Here is a 23,616-nt window from a genome sequence, read left to right on the forward strand (position 1 = left end):
TACAAATCAAGAGAAAAGAGCATAACTCCAGAATGCTACAGTGATGCAGATTTTTGAGGCTGCTCAAAAGCAGGCAGATCAACTTGTGGAGTAGTCATCAACTATGCAGGAGGGGCGATATCACGGTTAAGTCAGCAACAAACCATGGTAGCAACATCTACAACTGAAGCTGAACTAGTTGCGCAAATGAAGCTGTCAAGGAGACTATTTGGTTAACTCGTCTATTCAGAGAAACAACAAGACTACCTGAAATTCCAGTTCTCCGAATTGACAATTCAGCAGTAGTGAAGTTGACAGAGAATCCAGAATTTCATTGCCCAACAAAACATCTAGCCATCAACCATTTCTTTATTCATGAAAAACTTTATGAAGGAAGAATAAGAGGTCGTCAAATCCCATGTGAAGAGTAGGTAGCAGACATCATGACCAAAGCTCTACCGAAGACAGGTATGAAGATATTGTGTAATCAAAGGGGGGGAGTGTTGTAAAACTCAAGTTTTGTTTTGTTTTGTGGGTTTGCATGTTTGTTGAGTTCTATTTAACAAGGGAAAGTGTTAAATTAAATTGTTTTTATCAACGTATTTAAAAATAAGTTTTGTCTTAAATTATTAATCAACATCATATATGAGCATAATTTTTTGTTTATCTCTTTTTTTTATTTTGAGTCACAACACTAGCACTTTTACTCTTAGGTGCTTTTAGAATCACTTTGTGTCAAGGACTTCTTGTGTAAACAGTTCCTTCGGATTCAGACATAAATGTAGGTATTTGAAAAGCAAACTCACCGCTTTTTGTCAGCACCTGATCTTTATTGAAAATAAATAAGTGTTTTTTTAACAAAATACAATAGTAGTTCAATGAATACTAGCAGCAATGACAAAACAAGCCCAGACAATCCAATTAATGATAATGAGCAACTGCAGCAAATACGAAGGTCATCGAGAGTTCCAAAGCCAAAGAAACTGCATGACTTTGTAACTTATCAGTCTAAACAGTCAACTGACTCCTATACTTTGACATTCGAAGAAGCAATGATTTCAGACAACGCTGAAACATGGCTGAACGAAATACAAGACGAATTAAAATCTCACAAAGGAACTGCACGTGGAAGTCTGCTGATTTACCGTCAGATAAAAAGCCATTAAAAGAAAAATGGGTATTTGAAAGAAAGAAAGATATGAAAGGTCTCATTGTATGCTATAAAGCATGACTAATGATAAAAGGTCGTGCTCAGAAGCAAGGCCTGGACTATGATGAAACATATGCGCCAGTCATAAGATATAACTCATTAAGGTATTTATTTGCTATGGCTGCTAAATATGATCTTGACATTGATCACTTAGATGTTGTCACAGCTTTCTTACAAGGTGACTTACAAGTGAAAGTTCCAGAAGTAGATCCAGTTACAAAGACAGGGAAAGATACTGGTGTAAAAAGACTGAAAAAGGCAGTATATGAATTGAAGCAAGGTGGTTGCTGCTGGAACTTGAAATTAGATGGCACACTACTGAATCTAAACTTCACTACTGAATCTAAACTTCACTACTGAATCTAAACTTCAAAAGGTCAACAGCTGATCCTTGTGTCTATTATAAAAATCAAGGTTCAGACATTTTAATAGTTGTTGTTTATGTGGACGATATGCTCATTTTTAGTAACAATTCACAAGACAGAGATGCTTTTAAAAACAAACTCAGAGAAAAATTTAAGCTGAAAGATCTTGGTGGAGTTACAAACTGTTTAGGCATCTGAATTATGAGGAACTGCAAAGAAGGTTATTTGTGGATGGATCAGACATGCTATGTGGAACAAATTCTCAACGGATTTTATATGAAAGAGTGTAACCCAATATGTATACCACTGGACAGTAATCAGATGCTCACTCATGATATGTGTTCAAAAACAGAACAAGAGCAAGAAGCTATGAAGAACATATTCTATCATGAAGCAATAGGTTGTTTAATGTATGTTCAATTAGGAACAAGGCCAGACCCAGCCTTTCCGATAGGAATTGTCAGCCGCTTTTGTAATAATCCAGGCATACCACACTGGCAAGCAGTCAAAAGAATCTTCAGGTATCTAAAGGGTACTAAGGATACGAAACTTTTGTTTTTCTAAATCAGAGGACTGCCACATAGTAGGTTACTGTGATGCAGATTGGGCCAGAGACTCTGAAGACAAAGTCAACAACAGGATATTTCTTTAAATCTCAAGGAGCATTGATATCTTGGCAGTGTAAGAAACAACCAACAGTGGCCTTATCTGGAACAGAGGCAGAATATATGGCTCTGACCTCAGCATGTCAGGAGGCTCCATGGCTTCAAAGGCTACGCAATGAAATATCACCAAACCCCAAAAAAGACCCTGTCAAATTATTATGTGACAACAAGGCAGATATTGACCTTTCTAAGGCTAGCAGCTATAGGAGTCAAACTGCTACAAGTCACCACTTCGACAGGGAAAAAAATAGAATCAACACAAATTACTGTGGAGCATATACCTTCAGACCAAATGCTGGCAGATATGATGACAAAATCTCTGATGAAGGCACGCCATCATCTGCTACTGCAAGATTTTGGACTGAGAAAGTAGTTTTTGGTGTGTGTGTGTGTGTGTGTGTGTGTGTGTGTGTAATTCATGTAGTTTGCTTAATGTATTAATAAATTGTTCCAATCAGAAACTGCCCATAAATTACTCTGCTACCAAATTTGAAAACTTGCTGTGTTGACTGCAGGTAGAAAAGTTATGTAAAAAGGTAATAATTTTTGCTGACCTCAACATAAATGTAAGAGCTGATGACAGGTTTGCTGTTTCTCTAAAAGACATGTTATCTACAAATGGCTTAACATTAAACTTTAGTGGGTACACAAGAATAAGAGCAACTTCTGCAACATGTATAGATAATATAGTGACCAGCATCAAATATGGTGCTACAGAAAAGTTCATCTTAGAATTAGGTACATCTGACCATTCAGCCCTTTTTATCTCATTGCCAAATTTAGATAAAACTGTAGCAGTGAAAAGAGTCAGGAACTTCAGCTAACACAATATGATAAATTTGTCCCAAGACTAAATGAAATGTCCTGGTCATTCACCAAGCAGTACTCAGTAAACACAAAGTACAATGCTTTTGTATCAGAGTTCATGGGTGTTTTCAATGAATGCTTTCGCTTCATAACAGCACATGACTAAAACCGTAGAAAGAACTCGTGGATAACTGAAGGCATCAGGATCTCTAGTATTAGAAAGAGAAAACTACACATGGAAGCAAAGAATAACCATGATGCAGAGTTTGTCAGCTATGTAAACAAATACAAAAGAATATTTGGTAGATTAGTTAAACAGACAAAACAAATGGCAAACAGTAAATACATAGGAGATGCCACAAATAAATCAAAAGCTGTATGGCAGATTGTCAGAACTGAAGTTTAAGTGCTGAAAAAACAAAAAGTTTTAATCATAAATTAGAAGTAGAGGAGGAAATGATTACAAATACCAGACATATTTGTGAAGAATTCAGCAGGTATTTCATAAATTCTAACAAAATTGATGATCTCCCTCCTCCACACATAACTCTCAATATAATGTGGGATAAGATAATTAGAAATCAAATTCACTCAGGTATCCTGCTATGAAGAGGCTAAAATTATAAAATCCCTAAAAAAAAACTCAAATCTGTGGGCTGGGATGAAGTTCCAACAAAAATAATAAAGGCAATATGTGATAATATTGCACCCCATCTACATCACATAATAACTGAATTGTTTGATGAGGGCTGCTTTGAGGACAGGCTGAAGTATGCGGAAGATCCACCTATCCACAAAAAGGACAGACAACAGGAGATAGGAAATTTTTGCCCAGTATAAACTCTACCAATTATTTATAAAATATTTGAGTGTGAGGGAGAAGTTCAGGTCTTACACCAAACAATACTCCCATTTTGCAATAGTTCATTTATTCACCTCTTTACACAAGCAAGGCTTACAAATAACTGGCTGGCAGAACTGCCCAAAGATAATGTTTAGCTTAGTTCAAAGACGATACTCAGATTGATACTGGTGTCGACCTCATCGGCGCCACATAGCCCCCCCCCCCCCCCCCCCCCTCGTGCAGTACGGAGTACTCTTGAGAGGCCGGGGAAGGGTGGCTATGGCGTCGGCAGGGGTGGTCCGCGGGAGCTGGACCACAGTCAGCTCAACAGCGTCGTCGGGGAGTTGTGTCAGTAGATGTCGTGAAGGAAGGTTCAGCCACCAAACCTGGAAGGCGTTGAAGTGAGCCGGGCATCGTACTGGGCATGCTGGTTGTGGGGTGACACATGGACCAGCGGTCTGGGAGAGGAACGGAGTGACGATGACGATGTCTCCGGTGGGTGTAGTGAACACACGAAGCATGTCCAGGTCGACATCGGGCGAGAGGGGAACACATTTCACTAGGTGGCAGGGAATGGCGGAGGTTGTGTCATGAGCACCGGGTGAAGGGAAACACACAGTGAACAATGTGTCATCGCGTAGTATTATAGAGATGTCGTGGATTATGTCCAGGGGGACAGGCACGAACACCTCGAGCGAGGACACGTTCAAGATGGGGAGGCGAGAGAAACCTCGACAGGGCGAGGCAGGCGACGGGGGAGACGTTGAAGGGACCGGAAAAGGGCCCGGCGGTGAGGGCGTGATCGTAGGAAAGCTCGACATGAGGAGCATGTGATCACTCGACGGAGTGCGTGAGACTGGATTAGAGGGCGGAGTCGGAGAAGAGCTCGACGATTGTAAGTGGAAGTCACTGAACCGAGTGTGTAAGTCCGACATGGAGGGAGTGGTCGGAGCGTCGCGAGTGACGACAGTGAGTGGTGTGGTCATAGCTGAAGGGGGATAGAAGTGGGCTTGACATGAGCAGGCTTGAGTCTGTTGAGAGACACTGTAACAGCTGAATCTTTTATCTGTGTGTCATAGGTGTTGGCTGAGTGCCGGAGAACTCAGTACAGGCCGGTATATGGAGGTTGGAGGGGAGCACAGACAGTGTCATCTCGGAGCATGATGTATTTGCAATTGTCCAGAGATTTCGGGGCGTGAACCTTAGGGCAGGAGTGGGTGGTGGGTGGAGGGATGTGGAGGTTGATGAAGTGGCGTCTGACATGCTCCATGAAGGAAGGTAAGTCAGACTGAAGGAGAGAAGCGGAAGGGCTCACAAGTTCTGCAGGAAGAACAATGTTCTGGCCGTATACGAACTCGCCAATTGTGCCTTTGATTTCTTCCTTATAGATCGCACAAATGCCGAGTAGCACAAGGCGAAGGGCCTCTGTCCATAGAGAGTCGTGGCATCAAAGAGCCGCCTTGAAAGTGCGGTGCGAGCACTCAACTAGCCCGTTACTTTGCAGGTGATATGCTGTGGTGTGGATGCGCTGGATGCCGCAAATGTTACAAATCTTGTTGAACAGGGCTGACTCAAAATGTCTGCCCTGGTCAGTCGTGATGATAGCTGGACATCTGAAATGCGATACCCATGACTTGACGAAAGCTCGAGCAACAGTTTCTGCCGTGATATTGGGGAGGCAGACAGCCTCGACCCAGCGAGTTGTTTGGCCAATAGACGAGAGAACATAACGAAAGCCGTTAGAGGGGGGAAGGGGAAGAGGGCAGACAATGTCAATATGAATATGCTGGAAACGCCCAGGAGGGTTCGAAAAGGTGTCGAGGGGGGGGGGGGGGGGGGGGGGGTGAAGTGTGCTTGTGTACTTTGTAGCATTGGCATGCTACACACAAGCGTGCCCATTGCTGGCAGTCCTTGCAGTCTTTGTTGACATTTCTCCACACAAAGCGCTCCGCTCCGAGGCGGGTGGATGCACGAACACTGGGGTGGGCTAAATTCTGCAGTGCATTGAAGACAGCTCGATGGAGCATAGTTGGGATGAGGGGGCGTAGCGTGCCCGTGCTGTCGTCTCACCAGATCTCACCAGAAATGCCAGTGAAGGTGGTGCGGACGAAGTGTAGTGAAGAGGTAGAGTCTGAGATCAGGTTTTGCGTGTCCTCTTCGGCAAGTTGGAGGTTAGGCAGTTCAGAGAGGTCTAACAGCGAATGACCAGCGTTAGGCTCTGGGTCGAAGTCATTGTTCAAATGCTGTGTCAAGTAATACACGCGAACCTAACTGATGCAGAGGCCACAGACACAGTAAAACGGCAAAAACGGAAGACATTACAACTCGGGGTCACCAGTGAGGGAGGAGTTCGGGTCGGTTACACCAAACAATACTCCCATTTTGCAATAGTTCATTTATTCACCACTTTACACAAGCAAGGCTTACAAAGAACTGGCTTGCAGAACTGCACAAGGATAATGTTTAGTTTAGTTCAAAGACGATACTGAGATCAATACTGGTGTTGACCTCATTGGCGCCACAAGTGCGTAGCGTGTAACTAACTGCAAAAATATAACAAAAAACATAACATTATTCTTAATAATCATTATGGATTTAGGAAGGGCCGAAGCACTGTGCATGCTATAAATGAACTAATCACTAAAATGAGCAAATGTCTCAATATTGAGGAGAGCATATCCGGTACTTTCTGTGACTCAGTAAGGCATTTGATACAGTAACCATAAGCAGCTGCTCCTCAAATTAGCTTCTTATGGCATTCATGGAAAATGTTTAAGTTGGTTCACATCATACCTCGAAAATAGGAAACAGAGAGTAGTTATACAACACAAGGGCGAGAAAGCCTGCTCTAGTTGGAAGGAAATATAATCAGGTATACCCCAGGGGCCCATACTAGGCCCATTACTATTTCTATATTATATAAATGACATGCCAGGTAAGTTAACTTCAGATACGATTCTGTTTGCAGGTGACTCAACAGCAGTAGTCTGCTATAAAATCACTGAAGTATTAGTACAGAAAACAAAACAGACACTTCAAGAACTATAAAACTGGTTACATAGTAATGCTTTGAAACTAAACCTAACAAAAACACATATTGTACACTTCAGGTACAAAAAAACTGTTGAATATATTAAATTATGAAGGCAGAGAACTTATAAATGCAGAATCTGTTAAATTTCTGGGAGTGACCATAAACAAAAACTGTGGATTGCTTACTGAAGTAGTTAAATAGTTTTGTTTATGCAATGAGGACTCTAAATGAAGTAACTGACTTAGCTGTTAGGAAAATTGTATATCATGCATATTTTATATCAGTTGGAAGATATGGCATAGTTTTTTTGGTGAGTTGAAAACGGAAGCCATCTCAGAGTGTTCAAGCACAGAAAAAAATTATCAGAGCTATGATTTGACAAACAATAAACAATCATGCAAACCTTTATTTACAAGCCTTGGCGTACTGACAATTCCTTCCGCAGTTCTATTTGAAACACTTCTCTTTGAGTTAAAAAGATCCGCATCTTTTTAAGGGAAATTTTATCCTTGCTTATGAAACAAGCACAAACAAGATTACATGTTACCTTGCCACAGACTAACATTATTTGAAAATACTCCATATTATATGGCTTTGAAGCTTAACAATGAAAAGTGTTCAAAGTTGAAGAATTGCAAGCTGGAACCCACAGGTGCAAAGAGTGAAAAATATTTAAAAAGCAAATTCTACTACAGTGTGGATGATTTTATAAATGAGGAAGACAAGTAGGAGATATTACATGTTTTGTTTTCCTGTTTTTTTTTCTACATTACATTCTATGTGTATGCTTATGTTCCATTTAGCAGAGGTATATGTTCATTTTATATGTGTCCATACTTATAACCTATGTAAAGTGTAAAACTAAATATTTCGATTTATACATATAGACCACTTTTATGAAAGTATGTGCCTTTGAAGTACATCCATATTTATAAACAAGAGAGAGAAACTTGAAAAATACTTAAAAAGAATGATTTTAAACCACTGTGGAAATTTTAAGAAACAGGAAAAAATCTAACATGTAATTATCTCTTATGCTGTAATGTGCTTCTGGGAGCATCCACATGCATTATTTTAATATATTTTGTTTTAATTTATATTTAAGTAGGCATAGAATTATTCACTGGTGAGTCACCAATGTTTCAAGCAAACGATTGTATACAAACATGTCATTTGACAATAAAGATTCTATTCTATTCTATTCAGTTAGGTTTGCCTTTGCTTAACCTGTATTCTATGAGGAATCATTGGGTCAGTATTGCCTCATGTTCCCAAATTTCTCCAGAATCCAAACTGATAATCCCCAAGGTTGTCTCTGACCATTTTTACCATTCTGCCATAAAGGATTTGTGTTAGTATTTTACAACCATTATGTTGAGTGAAATGTACACACCCTACAATTATTTGTTCCTTGTAGTAAATAAATCTCAGTGTACTGTCTGATTGGTGCTTGATACACAGATGCTAAACAATGCTAAACAACATCCTAAAACCAAATCAAATCAAATTTTTATTATCACGTAACATATCTGTGTGCTTGAGACCAGAAAATTAGAGGAACAGTTAAAAAAGTTTTACAGAATCAAATACTTACCAAGTCATCTTATTGGCAAACCACACTTGAAAAAAGCTAAAGCTAAAAGAAATATACAGTGTTCGGATAAGCAGGCAGAAGGTATCAGTTCTGGGCCATACATTGGAGAGGGTTCTTGGGCCTGATTAATTAGACACTCAGTATATACATACATGATTTACTTGCAGCTACATTGATTTAGGATGAGCATGTGAATTTTGTGAAGGAAATATCCGAGCTTTTGAAAATTTCGTTGTAGCAATGAACCTGTCAAAATAAACATTTGGAAGAAAATAGGTAAAATAGCTAGGGCATAAAACCATAGTCAATTTGATCATCCCAAATCCAGAGAAGATCACTAGTATGAACAATTTTCCATGATTATGCAACAAATTATGTATTTTTTACAGACTATAAGATGCACTTTTTTTTTGGAAAATTGCCTTCAAAATTCGGATATGTCTTATACTCGAAATTAATACAAAAAGTCCCGAGTTTCATTTAAAATTACCACTAGCCTTCAAAATGGCCTTTATATTATATGCCGTTGGAAACCTATCTCTATGTGGCAACATTGGATGTGATGATCATGAGTTGCAGGGATTCACAAGCTTGCTAATACTGTTTTCTTCCTGCTCTGCCATCACAAACCCTGAACACTGTCTAGCTTCTGATGCATCATTGGAGTCTACGGTGCCAATGAAGTAGATTTGAAAGTGATTTATGTTATTGGTAACAGTACAATATTTTTATAAGTAGCTAGTTTTGTAATGGGAAAAAATAAAAGGTATTCATATGCTATGGGGTGTCAATTGAAAGTAACAGACTAAATGTGCAAATAGAGAACTGAATGCAAAATGGCCAAAGCTAAAAGATGATGATTTTAAAGGTCTTTTTTGTCTGGATTTACAATCTAATAATAAAAATGGTAAAAATGTTATTTTTAAAAGATTCACACAATTATAGCTTTTGGCCATTAAGGCCTTTGTCAGCAATAGACACACACACACACACACACACACACACACACACACACACACACACACACACACACACACACACACACACACACACACACACACGTCTGCTGTCTCAGACAACTGAAACCACTTGTTGTGCTTATTGAAACTCAGCATTTCCGCTATATGGTGAGTAGCAGCTTTCCTTCTCTAATATATTTACATTCCATCCTGGATTTCCCATTGTTTGATTTCATTTTTAAAAGAAATTACTTAAAAATTAAGGTGTGTCTTATAGGCTGTAAAATTGTTATACTGTTACTGCAGTTTAATCATTAGCTAAAGTTTGGTTGTTTAAAAGATCCCATTTTATTTATACAGTCAACACACAAAGGTCTATGGTGGTCACAAGGCCCTGCATTTCTTACTGAGCTGCAAGTTATCACACCCGCGTTTAGCACGCTGGTTGCTTTCTCTACACAGATTCGATTTCGAAATAGTATATATCTAAGGAGAGCAAAATACCATTACCAATGCATTATCAAGAATACCAGAGGAATTGCACAAAACTACATCTGATTTAGAGTCAAATACAGAAGTGAAAATTCTGCTAATGAAAGATCATTATTATAGGAAGTACTTTTTGTTCATGTGCGAAAGATTGGGTAGAAAGTGAGATCAGGCCCCATAAAGGCAACTACTCAAGGAAAACTTTCAGACTAATGTGGATAGTAAACTAGCACATCACTATACAATTGATTGAGATGTGTTGTTCCACCATTGTCATCCAAATAACGGGCAATTCCAAAGTAAGTGGAAGATAAATCAAGCTGATATATGCTCCACACATGGAAACAGTTTGGAGTTATGTAGTACATTCATAAATTAAATGAATACTGTTTCTTTCACAATATTAGGGGGCATGTGCAGACTACACTGAGGACATATATCACTTGCCAACGATGTAAAACTACAGATGCCATAAGGGAGAGTTGGGTCCCGTAGTGTCAACACAACCTCTGAAATTCATCGCTATTGATACTTGCTGACCATTCCCATTGAGTAAAGGAGGAATCAAGTATTTAGTGGCCTTAGTTGACATTTTTACAAAACATCTGAAAATATATGCATCTAAGAGAGCAATGAGTTGGCCTATGATCAAGTAGATGTATGGAGACTACTTCACCAACAATGGCAGCCTGCTGGTACACTTCAGACACTGTCACTCAATTCATGTCCAGTGAATGGGGAACCTTTTTGATAGAAAGTAACATCTGCCACCATATTCCATTTAGAGGTTAATCCTGCAGCATGTATATTCAGAGAACCAGAATATGCACCTTTAATGCACAAAAAAAAGTGTCAATGGTCAGTCTATACAGCACTGTTTGAGGAAATTATGAATCAGTTTTAGCAATCATCTAGTGATTTCACACCACCAGGGTTGATGCCCAGACAAACCAGTGACAATGAATGGTCAAACCTATTCTGAAATGTCATAGGCAAGGAGCCAAATGTGCAGAGAAAATTCAACAAGCTCTTGTACATTTGCAAGAGAAATCCGTGCAATGACTGTAACACAAAGCATCTACATGAATTTCATGTTGGAGGTTAAGGTTTAATACTGAATCATCAAAAGTTTTCCATGCTTAGCAAACGGATTTAGAAATGGGAGTCAGTTTATAATGCTCCTTGCATAATTGTAATCGTACAGAATGCTGGAGTGTTTCTGTTACATTGCCCAGATCTGGCAAGGTCAAAGGACTCCACTGTAATTGGTATCTAAGAAGTATTATACCTAGAATGACAGCTTTTTATTCACTTGACAAATATGATACAGGCAGACAAAGTTATTTCCTGCAAAGATTTGACAGCACTGCCAGAAAATGTGAACGGGTTACTATGTTTAATGGATGACTGGCAGATATGCCATGCACTTTATATAGTAGAGTATAGAAATGCTATGATATGTGTGTACTATGTTAAGGATATGTATATACATTGAAGTGCCAAAGATACTGGTATAGGCATGCATATTCAAATACAGAGATATGTAAACAGGCAGAATAGAGCATATAAAACAACAAGTGTCTTGCGCACTTCTTAGATCAGTTACTGCGGCTACAATGGCAGGTTGTCAAGACTTAAGTGAATTTGAGTGTGGTGTTATAGTCGGTGCATGAGTGGTGGGACACAGCATCTCCAAGGTAGCACTGAATTGGGGATTTTCCCATACGACCATTTCACAAGTGTATTGTGAATATCAGAAACCCAGTAAAACATCAAATCTTCAACATAGCTGCAGCCGGAGAAAGATCCTGCAAGAAGGGGACCAACAACAATGGAAGAGAATCATTCAACATGACAGACATGCAGGACTTCTGCAGATTACTGCAGATTTCAATGCTGGGCCATCAACAGGTATCAGCATGCAAAACATCCAATGAAACATCATCGATCTGGGCTTTCGGATCTGAAGGCCCACTTGTGTACCCTTGATGACTGCATGACACAAAGCCTTAGGCCTCACCTGGGCCCATCAACACTGACATTGGACTGTTGATAACTGGAAACATGGTGTCTGGTCAGACAAATCTTGTTTTAAATTGTATTGAGTGGATGGGCGAGTATGGGTATGGAGACAACCTCATTAATCCGTGGACCCTGCATATCTGAGCGGACTGTTCAAGCTGGTGGAGGCTCCGTAATGGTGTGTGGCATGTGCAGTTGGACTGATATGGGACCACTGATATGTCTAGATATGACTCTGACAGGTGACACATATGTAAGCATACTGTCTGATCACCTGCATCCATTCATGTCCATTGTCTATTCTGATGGACTTGGGCAATTCCAGCAGGACAATGCGACACCCCACACATCCAGAATTGCTACACAGTGCCTCCAGGAACACTCTTCTGTGTTTAAACACTTGTGCTGGACGCCAAACTCCCCAGACGTGAACATTATTGAGCATATCTGGGATGCCTTGCGACATGCTGTTCAGAAGAGATCTCCACCTTCTCATACTCTTACGGATTTATGGACTGCCCCGCAGGATTCATGTTGTCAATTTCCTTCAACACTACTTCAGACATTAGTTGAGTCCATGTGATGTTGTGTTGCAGCACTTCTGCATGCTCACAGGGTCCCTACTCGATATTAGTAGAGTAGATGTATGTTTCTTTGGCTCTTCAGTGTAGTTTAGTGTATGTTTGTTGTTGTTGTGGTCTTCAGTCCTGAGACTGGTTTGATGCAGCTCTCCATGCTACTCTATCCTGTGCAAGCTTTTTCATCTCCCAGTACCTACTGCAACCTACATCCTTCTGAATCTGCTTAGCGTATTCATCTCTTGGTCTCCCTCTAAGATTTTTACCCTCCACGCTGCCCTCCAATACTAAATTGGTGATCCCTTGATGCCTCAGAACATGTCCTACCAACCGATCCCTTCTTCTGGTCAAGTTATGCCACAAACTTCTCTTCTCCCCAATCCTATTCAATACTTCCTCATTAGTTATGTGATCTACCCATCTAATCTTCAGCATTCTTCTGTAGCACCACATTTCGAAAGCTTCTATTCTTTAGTGTATATGTATTTTAGTGTATATGTATTTTAATTTTTGATGTGGCTTATCTAAAACCTGAACTAGTAGTAGTTATTTAGTTTTGACACTGACAAAAAGAGTGAATAAATGAATGTGATTAGATTTTGTATACAGGACATTTACATGTAATATTTTGTGAACACCCCATGTAAGGTTGTACCAATGATGTTTCTGGCATGAATGGATCTCTTCTGATTTTTTCAGATGACTTAATAATAAGATGCTAGACTGTTTTGAAGTGGTATAAGCTTCATGGTTATGTTGTCCTTGCATATGTGCAGGTGTTAATATTCTATATAACTGGTTTGGCATATGTTGTATGTTTGTGTTTTATGTCATTAGTTCAATGTAGATTAGTTTGCTATAAACTGAGTTGACCAGTAATTTAAGAGACTCATGACATATTTGGAATTTTAAGAAAGTTTCGGGGGCTAAATATTCTAAACATACAGTAGCTAATGCAAATTATAAAATAACAATACACAAATACAGAATGCCAACTAAGCACTGGATTTTGGAATGAAGTAAGGGAATAAATTTGAATCACTTACCTGTGTGTAAAATGTGAAATTACCGGCGCCTGTGCAAGAAGGATAGGAGCAAAGAACATCATGTGGTAAGGCAATGTGTTGCGTTTAAGCGAAAAATGTGAAATATGGACACACTGCACCTTTTCACTTGTTTAAATATAATACTCAATTTGAATGACAATGTTAAATTGATGCTAAAACTGATGCATTCTTGGCACAGCTGGTACATAGGAATGGTGAGAAAACGTTGATTCTACATAGACTGGACTACCAATGACTGGACTACCAGTGTTACTGGTGTAAAATCAAAATAGAACTGTGGAAAGATAAAAGATTAGCTTTTTAAATACCCCAATATAAAAATATATGTATGTAGTTATGTTTTTCTACCTGGGTGATCATTTAATGTAAATAATATACAATAATTTCATTTATGCATATATAACGCTTTATTTTAACAAAAAAGTAAGAACAGTAAAGTACATACTGATGCTATAAACAGTCATGTGACAACAGAAGTAAACCTGTTTCACTCCATGAAGCCCACAGACAAATGTCAAATATTCATACATTTCAAATTAAATGTTTCACGAATGCTTGAGCCACCTCCACACAAATGATTACAGAGTACAAGAGCCCCAGCTTGCAGGAAACCATGCATACCAAGACAACATCCACCATTGCGATCATTGTATTTAATCCAGCCCAAAGTGGTGCTGCTCTGCCACGTATTTTAGGCTTTTTTTTCCTATGGCTAACAAGAAAATCCAGGGAGAAGACTGTCATTGGGCCACATACCAACCACCTGATTTCCACTTGATGTCCTTGTAAGAAGACTGCTAGATGAACTTTCATAATGCCATGTAAAGGATTTTTTTTTTTTTTTTCCTGATCATTTCATAGAATTCTCTGTTGACTGTGCATACAACAAATGAACAATTATAATTTGAACACTTGTACCACAACCATGGTTCTGAAATGTATATTGTGGTTTTAAGAACACTGTATGTTTACTCATTCAATTCAATGTGGCCTCCGTTGCACAGCGGTAGTGTTACCACCTGCCACGCAAGGGGACTCGGGTTCGATTCCCGGCAGGGCATTAGGCATTGTGTGTCTTTCATCATCATTGACATGCAAGTTGGTGACGTGGCATCAACTAAAAAGACTTTCAATACGGCGGCCGAACCCCAAAGGGGATATCCCGGCCAATAAATGCCATATGATCATTTCATTTCATTCAGTGTGGCACTGTGCTAAATATGATGGAAACATGGCATACGGTCATAAGCGTCATTGCAAATCTAATGCAAATAGCTAAATTTCACCAACACTGGAGGCAGAGCAATTTCTCCCTTTTGTCTTTGGTTTATTTTTAACATGTTCTTCATATATGACAGTGCACTTGCACATGATGTTATTAGGTATGCTGACATCCATAGAGATTCATTATGCTGCATTGGTAATTTTATTCCTGCAAGCTGCCATCATTCATGTGTCTTTTTTTTAAAAAAAAGGTTCATTGTTTGAATAAACTGAAATTTGACATCTTGTGTCATGTAAAGCTCTAAAGTAGCCTGCTGTAACTATCAGTTTTGTGTGTGTGCTGCTTCATAGTTTGTGTGTGAAGTTTGTGCTTTACTCGGCCACTAGAGACCACCCGTCCTGCTTATGCAACAGCAGCTGCGTGCACTGCCTGCAGGCTGTGACCCCTGTCGGAACTAATGTCTATGTAGGCCAGCCACTTTTGTATTGCTAATTGTGTTGTACCTTGTCTTCCACATGTGTGTGTGTACTGTTTGAGCAATGAATTACAGTGTTCTTGGGTTTTTGACAGTGAGTATGGTATTCAGCTCCACATTCTCCACTTCAGTCATTAGTCTTTTTGATTTAATTTCCATCGAGGCAGTGCTTAAATTACTTCTCGAGCAACAGTATGTGCTGGTAGTTCATGCCAATACTGCTTCATAGAACACGAACGGACTGTGTGTCTCAAGCACTGGACAATGTGTAACAGGTGCTGTAAGACAGGACACATTGCTTCCACATTGCTTCTGTCTGTAAATTCTTTCGAAACTTGAATGAGAACAAAGTGAACATGGATGTGAACAGTGTGTCAGCAATGTCAGGGTCTCAAATTGAATCATACATTGAAATGAGTGTGTTTAACAAGCCATTGAGAATGCAGATGGACACAGGTGAAGCAGCAATGTTAGTAAATTCTGACTTATGTGGACCTGGGTTCTCCCATCTGACTCCAGTGTCATGATTCCCATTCTTGAACAGTTTTCTGCACCTGAGACTCACAAGTCTGTGGTTCATTTATTAACATTCCTAATTGTGGACAATGTTGAAACTCTGTTTGGTTTGGGCACTTTTGGACTGTTCAGATTCTCAACTGATGATGAAGTGCATTTGGTTTCTGATGAAGTTTCATATCAACAGTTAGTTGCTACCTGTGCTGAATTTTCCTGTTCATATTATGATGAAACAGTCTTCTCAACCCCATTTTTTTCTGGGCCTATCCAGTACCAGTAACACTGCGGGATCAAGTAAAAGCAGAATTAGATTGTCTTCAATCCCTTTGTGTTATTTGACCTCTTTCTATCTGTGAATGGTCAGCACCACTGGTGATAGTTAAAAAAATGACTCTGAAGTGATTTTTAAAAAATCTATTACTGCATAATCACTCATACCTATCCTTTTCAGCACCCTGAGGAGCTGTTAGCAAAATTATCAGGGGGGGGGGGGGGGGGGGGGCATTATTTTTCAAAGAAATACTTGGCAAAGGTATATTTACAGCTGCTCCTTGAGAAGGAATCTAAATGCTTGCTAAGTTATCAGTACTCCATTTTGGCTTAATGAAGTCCAACGTTTGCCTTTTGACATGGTATGCACACAAGCTATTTTTGAATGCTTTTTAGAGCAATTTATTGCATCAGTTCCAGGTTGCATCAACTATTTAGACGACATATTATTGTCTCGTGCCGCTACAGAAGAATATTTACGGAGCTTTCATGCTCTATTTTCTGTTTTACAGTCTGCAATGTTAAAATGCGATTTGAACAAGAGACAGTTTTGCAACCACCCATTACGTATTTGGGTTTTGAAGTGTTGTGTGCTAGCAGTAATGTGTGAGCATATTGATGCTGTTGCCGTTTTGCCACACCTCATATCCTTTGAGGAATTACAGGTATTTTTAGGCAAAACTGCATACTACCACAAATTTGTACCAGATGCTGCTACTGTGGCACAACCAGGTGTCCCATTTATCTTAACCACCATAAATAACTGTTTGTCCAGATGCAAATTACAAAATGTTTCAAACAAATGTTCTCTAGCCATCTGGGTTTGAGGGGATGAGGAAGTGGCTCTGGTAATTTGCTTCTGTACCAGGTCAGGAGGGTAGTTGCGGGATGCGAAAGCTGTTTTCAGGTTGTTGGTGAAATGGTTCAGGGATTCCAGACTGGAGCAGATTCGTTTGCCACGAAGATCTAGGCAGTAGGGAAGGGACCGTTTGATGTGGAGTGGGTGGCAGCTGTCATAATGGAGGTACTGTTGCTTGTTGGTGGGTTTGATGTGGACGGACATGTGAAGCTGGCCATTGGACAGATGGAGGTCAACATCAAGGAAAGTGGCATGGGATTTGGAGTAGGACCAGGTGATTCTGATGGAACCAAAGGAGTTGAGGTTGGAGAGGAAATTTTGTAGTTCTTCTTCACTGTGAGTCCAGATCATGAAGATGTCATCAATAAATCTGTACCAAACTTTCGGTTGGCAGGCCTGGGTAACCAAGAAGGCTTCCTCTAAGTGACCCATAAATAGGTTGGCGTACGAGGTGGCCATCCTGGTACCCATGGCTGTTCCCTTTAATTGTTGGTATGTCTGGGCTTCGAAAGTGAAGAAGTTGTGAGTCAGGATGAAGCTGGCTAAGGTAATGAGGAAAGAGGTTTTAGGTAGGGTGGCAGGCGATCGGTGTGAATGGATCAGACTCTGCATGTGGCTCTCCAGCAGGGATACGACTTCCTCAAATCCTGTGCTGAAATGAGATCCATCCTTCATGAAATCCTCCCCACTCCACCAAGACTGTCTTTCCGCCATCCACCTAACCTTCATAACCTCTTGGTTCATCCCTATGAAATCCCCAAACCACCTTCCCTACCCTCTGGTTCCTACCCTTGTAACCGCCCCCGGTGTAAAACCTATCCCATGCACCCTCCCACCACCACCTACTCCAGTCCTGTAACCCGGAAAGTGTACACGATCAAAGGCAGAGCCACGTGTGAAAGCATCCACGTGATTTACCAACTGACCTGCCTAGACTGTGAAGCTTTCTATGTGGGAATGACCAGCAACAAACTGTCCATTCGCATGAATGGACACAGGCAGACATTGTTTGTTGGTAATGAGGATCACCCTGTGGCTAAACATGCCTTGGTGCACGGCCAGCACATCTTGGCACAGTGTTACACCGTCCGGGTTATCTGGATATTTCCCACTAACACCAACCTGTCAGAACTCCGGAGATGGGAACTTGCCCTTCAGTATATCCCCTCTTCTCGTTACCCACCAGGCCTCAACCTCCGCTAATTTCAAGTTGCCTCCGCTCATACCTCACCTGTTATTCAACAACATCTTTGCCTCTGTACTTCCGCCTCGACTGACATCTCTGCCCAAACTCTTTGCCTTTACAAATGTCTGCTTGTGTCTGTGTATGTGCGGATGGATATGTGTGTGTGTGCGAGTGTATACTGGTCCTTTTTTCCCCCTAAGGTAAGTCTTTCTGCTCCCGGGATTGGAATGACTCCTTACCCTCTCCCTTAAAACCCACATCCTTTCGTCTTTCCCTCTCCTTCCCTCTTTCCTGACGAAGCAACCATTGGTTGCGAAAGCTTGAATTTTGTGTGTATGTTTGTGTGTCTATCGACATGCCAGCGCTTTCGTTTGGTAAGTCACAGCATTTTTGTTTTTAGATATATAACACAAAATTGACTTTGACTCTCCTGTACCATTTCCCAGGAATGGAACATTCAAATATGCTCAAAGTGGTGACCATGGACACCAATACACTGGCGCACTCATTGAATGAAAGAATTATTTACTGCTCCCAGTATTGCCTGCTGCATGATACATTCCTGCATGTCCTCTGAAGTCATTGGAATATCATGATAGACATCTTTAATGCATGCCCAAAGAAAAAAGTCCCGAGGATTTGAATCAGGAGACTTAGCCAAGTAACTGTTCCTCCTCGACCAATCCATCTGGCAGGATACCTTCAGTTCAGAACACAATGTTCACACAAGGCATTATGTTCTGCACATCCATCATGTTGATACCACATAAGCATTCTGGTTCTTAGTGGCACTTCATCCAGAAGAAGAGGAAAAATTCATCTGAGGAAGTTGGCATACGCTGTGCTGTTTAGACTACCATTGATGAAATAAGGGCCAATAATTGTAGTACCAAGCATCCAACACCAGACATTAACTCTCCACTGATGCTGATATTCCACCCGTCTATGCCATCATGGGTTGTTGCTGGACCAATAATGCACGTTCCTGTTGAAGAAGGAGAAAGAGAGTTTGAGATGGAAGATTCATTGGTAAATAGAAGATTGGAGAAGTTCAGGTTGGTGACGATTTGCTGTTGTGCCCACTGACAGAACTGTATACGATTCTGGAAATCATTCCCATGTAATTCTTGATGTAGGTGTACATGGTAAAGATGGAACCGGTGACATGTAATAATACGATGTACACTGATTTTAGGAGTACCAGTCTCATAGCAATGGAATTGAGAACAGTAACTTAGGCAGCTTTGTCTGTGCGAGTGCTATGATGATTGCATTGTAGTGGGTTGAAACTTCCTGTTTCCTGAAGCGTCGCAACAAGATGAGAAAACGTCCATCAGCAAGGTGGGTTCTTGTCAGGCTATTGCTCTCTGTACAGTTCCACTGCCTGCATAGCATTTTGTTTACCTTCATCATCGACAACAATAAAAGAAATGTTATGTTGATTTAGTTTGTAGGAAGGACATCCTTTACTGTATGCCTACTCTATACAACAGTATCTACAGGACTAAACTACTGTACTAAATGTACCCACACGTAAGGAAACAGTATTTTATTGTTCTGCTAACTTACATTCTCCATAGAGGAGTAGCATTTCTATCTTCTCTTCATTGGTGTACGTTCTACTCACACAACTCTTCAACTGATGATGGTTGATGGAATGACGGGTGTGCATTCTACTTGTGTTTACATTTGTGCTCTGTCAGCGTCAGCATGTGGATGTGTTCCATTACTCTGAGTACTTGCATTAAGTGCTCGGAGTGTCAACATCAATGTTGTGTTATGTAATTAATAACATTGGGTTTCAGTGAATGATCACTGTGATACTTTTTTGAATAGGTCTTTAGGAGAGGAAACGAATTACCAAATAAAAAATACAGGGTGCCATTTTAAAAAGTCATACCGCTGTTCATATTTTTGTAAAAAACAAAGCTACAATGAAGGCAATCATACTGATTGATGTCACCCTGATGGCTACAGAACATTTGCTTGAAACATTTTGTGATTGGCATCTAGACAAACAGTTATTTAGGATGGTCCAGATAAATGGGACACCCTGTACAAAGATGTTCCTTCCCACTGCTCCCTGGCTTGTGACGGGACATTCAAGTTTTTGAGATATAAGCTGCAGCCAGCCCGTTTTTAATCAATTTTCAGCCAGGCTAGTGCCTTGTGTTAGTGATGGACGCATCACAGTTTGGCCTTGGTGCCATCTGTGCTCATAAGTACACAAACAGTTCTGAACATCCTATTGCATATTACTCTAAATACTTCAATTCAGCACATCAGCATTATTCTCAAGTAGAAAAAGGGGCTTTGATGATTGTGCATGCTCAAACAAAATTTCATGTTTTTCTATATGGGTCTGACCCGATCACACATCACAAACTATTGCTGTCTCTTAACCCTTCAGCATCCTAGCCGTAAAAAGCCACATGTTGCTTATAGCGGTGGGCTCTTTTCCTGTGATGATACAATTATGAGATACATTTTCAGCCTATGGCACAAATGCGAATGTTGATGCATTATCATACTTGCCAGTGGATCCAGATCCAGAGTTTGACAAAGAGGCATTACTTTATTTTCATTTACAAGTGGAATCTCAATATGCTTTTGATGGTTTTCCTACAACTAGCACTAAAATTGCAGGTGTAGTAGCTGCAGATTCTCTTTTAAGTAAAGTTGTTTCTTTTGTGAAATATGGCTGGCAGGCCATGCTTCTGATCTTTTCATAAATTATTATGCATTGTAAAATCATTTTTCTGTTCAGGGTGGAGTGCTGCTTTTAGCTGTAGAGGTCATTGCTACTCAGTTTGTAGTCCTGTCTGCCCTTTAGGATGAGGTTACGTCTTTATTACGTGTGGACTACTGGGTGTATAACATACAAAAGTGTTAGCATGCAGACATGTTTTTGGGCAGGCATTGTTGGGGAAATAAAGTGAGTTATTGCAGTGTGTCCACAGTGTGTCACCCATCAGATGGCTCTCTGTAATTCTTTGTCAGTCTGAAGATTTTTGTAAAAAAAAAAAAAAAAGTGGTGTTTAGCATGTCATAGCTCCTCCTTTTGACCCTCAATTGAATGGGAAAGCAGTAAGACTAGTGCGAACATTTAATACACAAATGAAAAAATACATTTTGGATGTGTCACTGGAAGTAGCTCTTGACTGGTTCCTCAGTTCTTAGAAGTTAACTGCTGTTGGTGATTAGAGCCCGCCATAATTGTTGCACAATCATCAACCCTGGACTCTGCTACATCTGCTTCGGCCGAAACCAGGCCATCCACTCGTATTGTTTGCCGCAACACTTCCAGCCTGGCACAGCTGTTTGGGCTCATGGGTTTGGCCACTGACTGAAATGGGTTGCTTGTGGTAATTGAGAGACCAATAGCTGATGTCACTTTGTTGCCCTTATGACTGAGGAATGGATGTCGCGACACATCATCCAGCTACAACCTTACATTGGCAACTGCCCAGCCTGAATCCTCCATCTGCCTGCCCTTCAGCTGTCATGGGCCCTGGTGGGACCCTGGCTCCTGTCCTACTGTAGCCAACACCTCTGCTACTGCTGCCTCCATTGCAGCCAGCATGGCCTATTCTGCCGTCTTTGCTGCAACCTCCTTCCCTGGGGATGGGCTCAGATTTGGAAATGGATGCTGCACCAGTGTCGTCCATCATACCATGCAGCCTCTGACAGGAGGGTGGGTGCTGCACCTGTCCATGCTCATGCCACTTCCAACCCTATGCACTGGCAGCAGTGTGTCGCACAACTCAACACCCTATGTTGTAGAGTTGTGGGGATTCGTGAATGAGTCGTTCATTAGAATGACTCTAAATAAAGAATCGTAAGAATTGAATCGTGATACGGACGAATCGTCGTTCAAAAGAATCGTAAGAACGATTGCGTGTTTCCAAGTCGTGACGATTCCAAGTTCCAATGATTCATCGATTCTCAGTTCGCTATGCTTCGAAGGCAACTTCCGAATTGTGCCGAGTCGTGCCGAATGATTACGACCGCCATATGGCAGTCAAGTGGAGGATGCATGTGAACAAAGTAAGCTCGGAATGAACAAACGAAGTTTGTGGGCCGTAATATTACTCGTGAAAACCAAGCTGACACTTGGTGGTGGCTGACGGGAACGAGCGTGAAGGCATTACCCATTTACTATCGCTACCATCAGCCACCGCGCCGACGTCAGCTTTCATCAATTATAAATCGAGAATCACACTTGTAACATCATATGCATGTTTACTCATAAATAAACTATTTCTGGCATATCTTATCATGACACAGTTCGATTCTAACCCCATTGACAATTTCAGACATGTCCTGCCATCTGTGAGTAAGATGTAGAACTTTTTGCATTCCGTAAGAAGCGTGCCATCGCAGACTAGAATGAATCGTGAATGAATCATAGGAATCGATTCGCAATGTGAGATCAAATTGTAGGAATCGAATCGGGAAAAAGAATCGTGTTGCCCAACTCTACTATGTTAACCTCAGAAGAAATGGATGTGAGCACAGTGATAACTTCTTTGCAAAGGAAGAGGAGTGCAGTAACTACCAATGTTGTGTGTGCCCTGCTTCATAGTTTGCGTGTGATGTTTGTGCTTGATTCAGGCACTACAAGCCACATGGCTTGCTAATATGGCAGTAGTTGTGTGTGCAACTCGCCAGCTGCGATCCCTGTTGGAATTAATGAATATATAGGCCAGAGTGCAAGGCTCCACTTGTGTATTGCTAATTGCATTGTACCTAGCCTTCCATGTTCGTGCACTGTTCAAGCAATAAATTACAGTGTTTTTGGGTTAGAACATAGCCCTAGTAAGTTAGTTTATCTGACTTCATGAATGTTGTGGATCTTGTGATTTAATTAAGATCAAAAGCCAAGACCAAATTTTGTAAGAATTTTCTGGTCATTTTGTAAGAATTTTCAGCTCCTGTGTCAAGAGGTCAGTGGAATCGTTGCCTGACTGCAGACAGTGAGACTACATAAGATTATCCTTCCAGCACCCACCTCCAGATCAACAGATGACTTGGGAGGTGATACAAATTATTTTGATTAATTATTATGGTGTAATAGCTTGTTGCAAAATAAAATATTCAGCTTTCTCTATACTATATGATCATTAAAGTGGAATGCGCAATTTTCTGTTTTGGTTCGATTTGGGCACAGTCACTCATACTTTAGAAATTCGTTCTTTTCCAGAATGCATTCTCCTGACTCTCAATGCTTTGTGCAGCCTACATTGTAACTGAGCTCATCACAGGCATATTACACAGGGAAGCATTATGCAGTAGAAGAGCTGACGCTGATCCATTTGGCAGGCAATTTTTAATCAAGAATGGCTTGCAAATAGATTTGTTTGAGTGGGAATTCTACACAGTAGATTTATGTACAGTTGGTAATATAACTCATAAGAAACCTCTCATTGTCATTACGTTCATATGAGAAGCTTTACTGTGTGTTACACAGCA

This window comes from Schistocerca serialis, chromosome 1, assembly GCF_023864345.2.
Source record: "Schistocerca serialis cubense isolate TAMUIC-IGC-003099 chromosome 1, iqSchSeri2.2, whole genome shotgun sequence".
Taxonomy (NCBI): Eukaryota; Metazoa; Arthropoda; class Insecta; order Orthoptera; family Acrididae; genus Schistocerca; species Schistocerca serialis.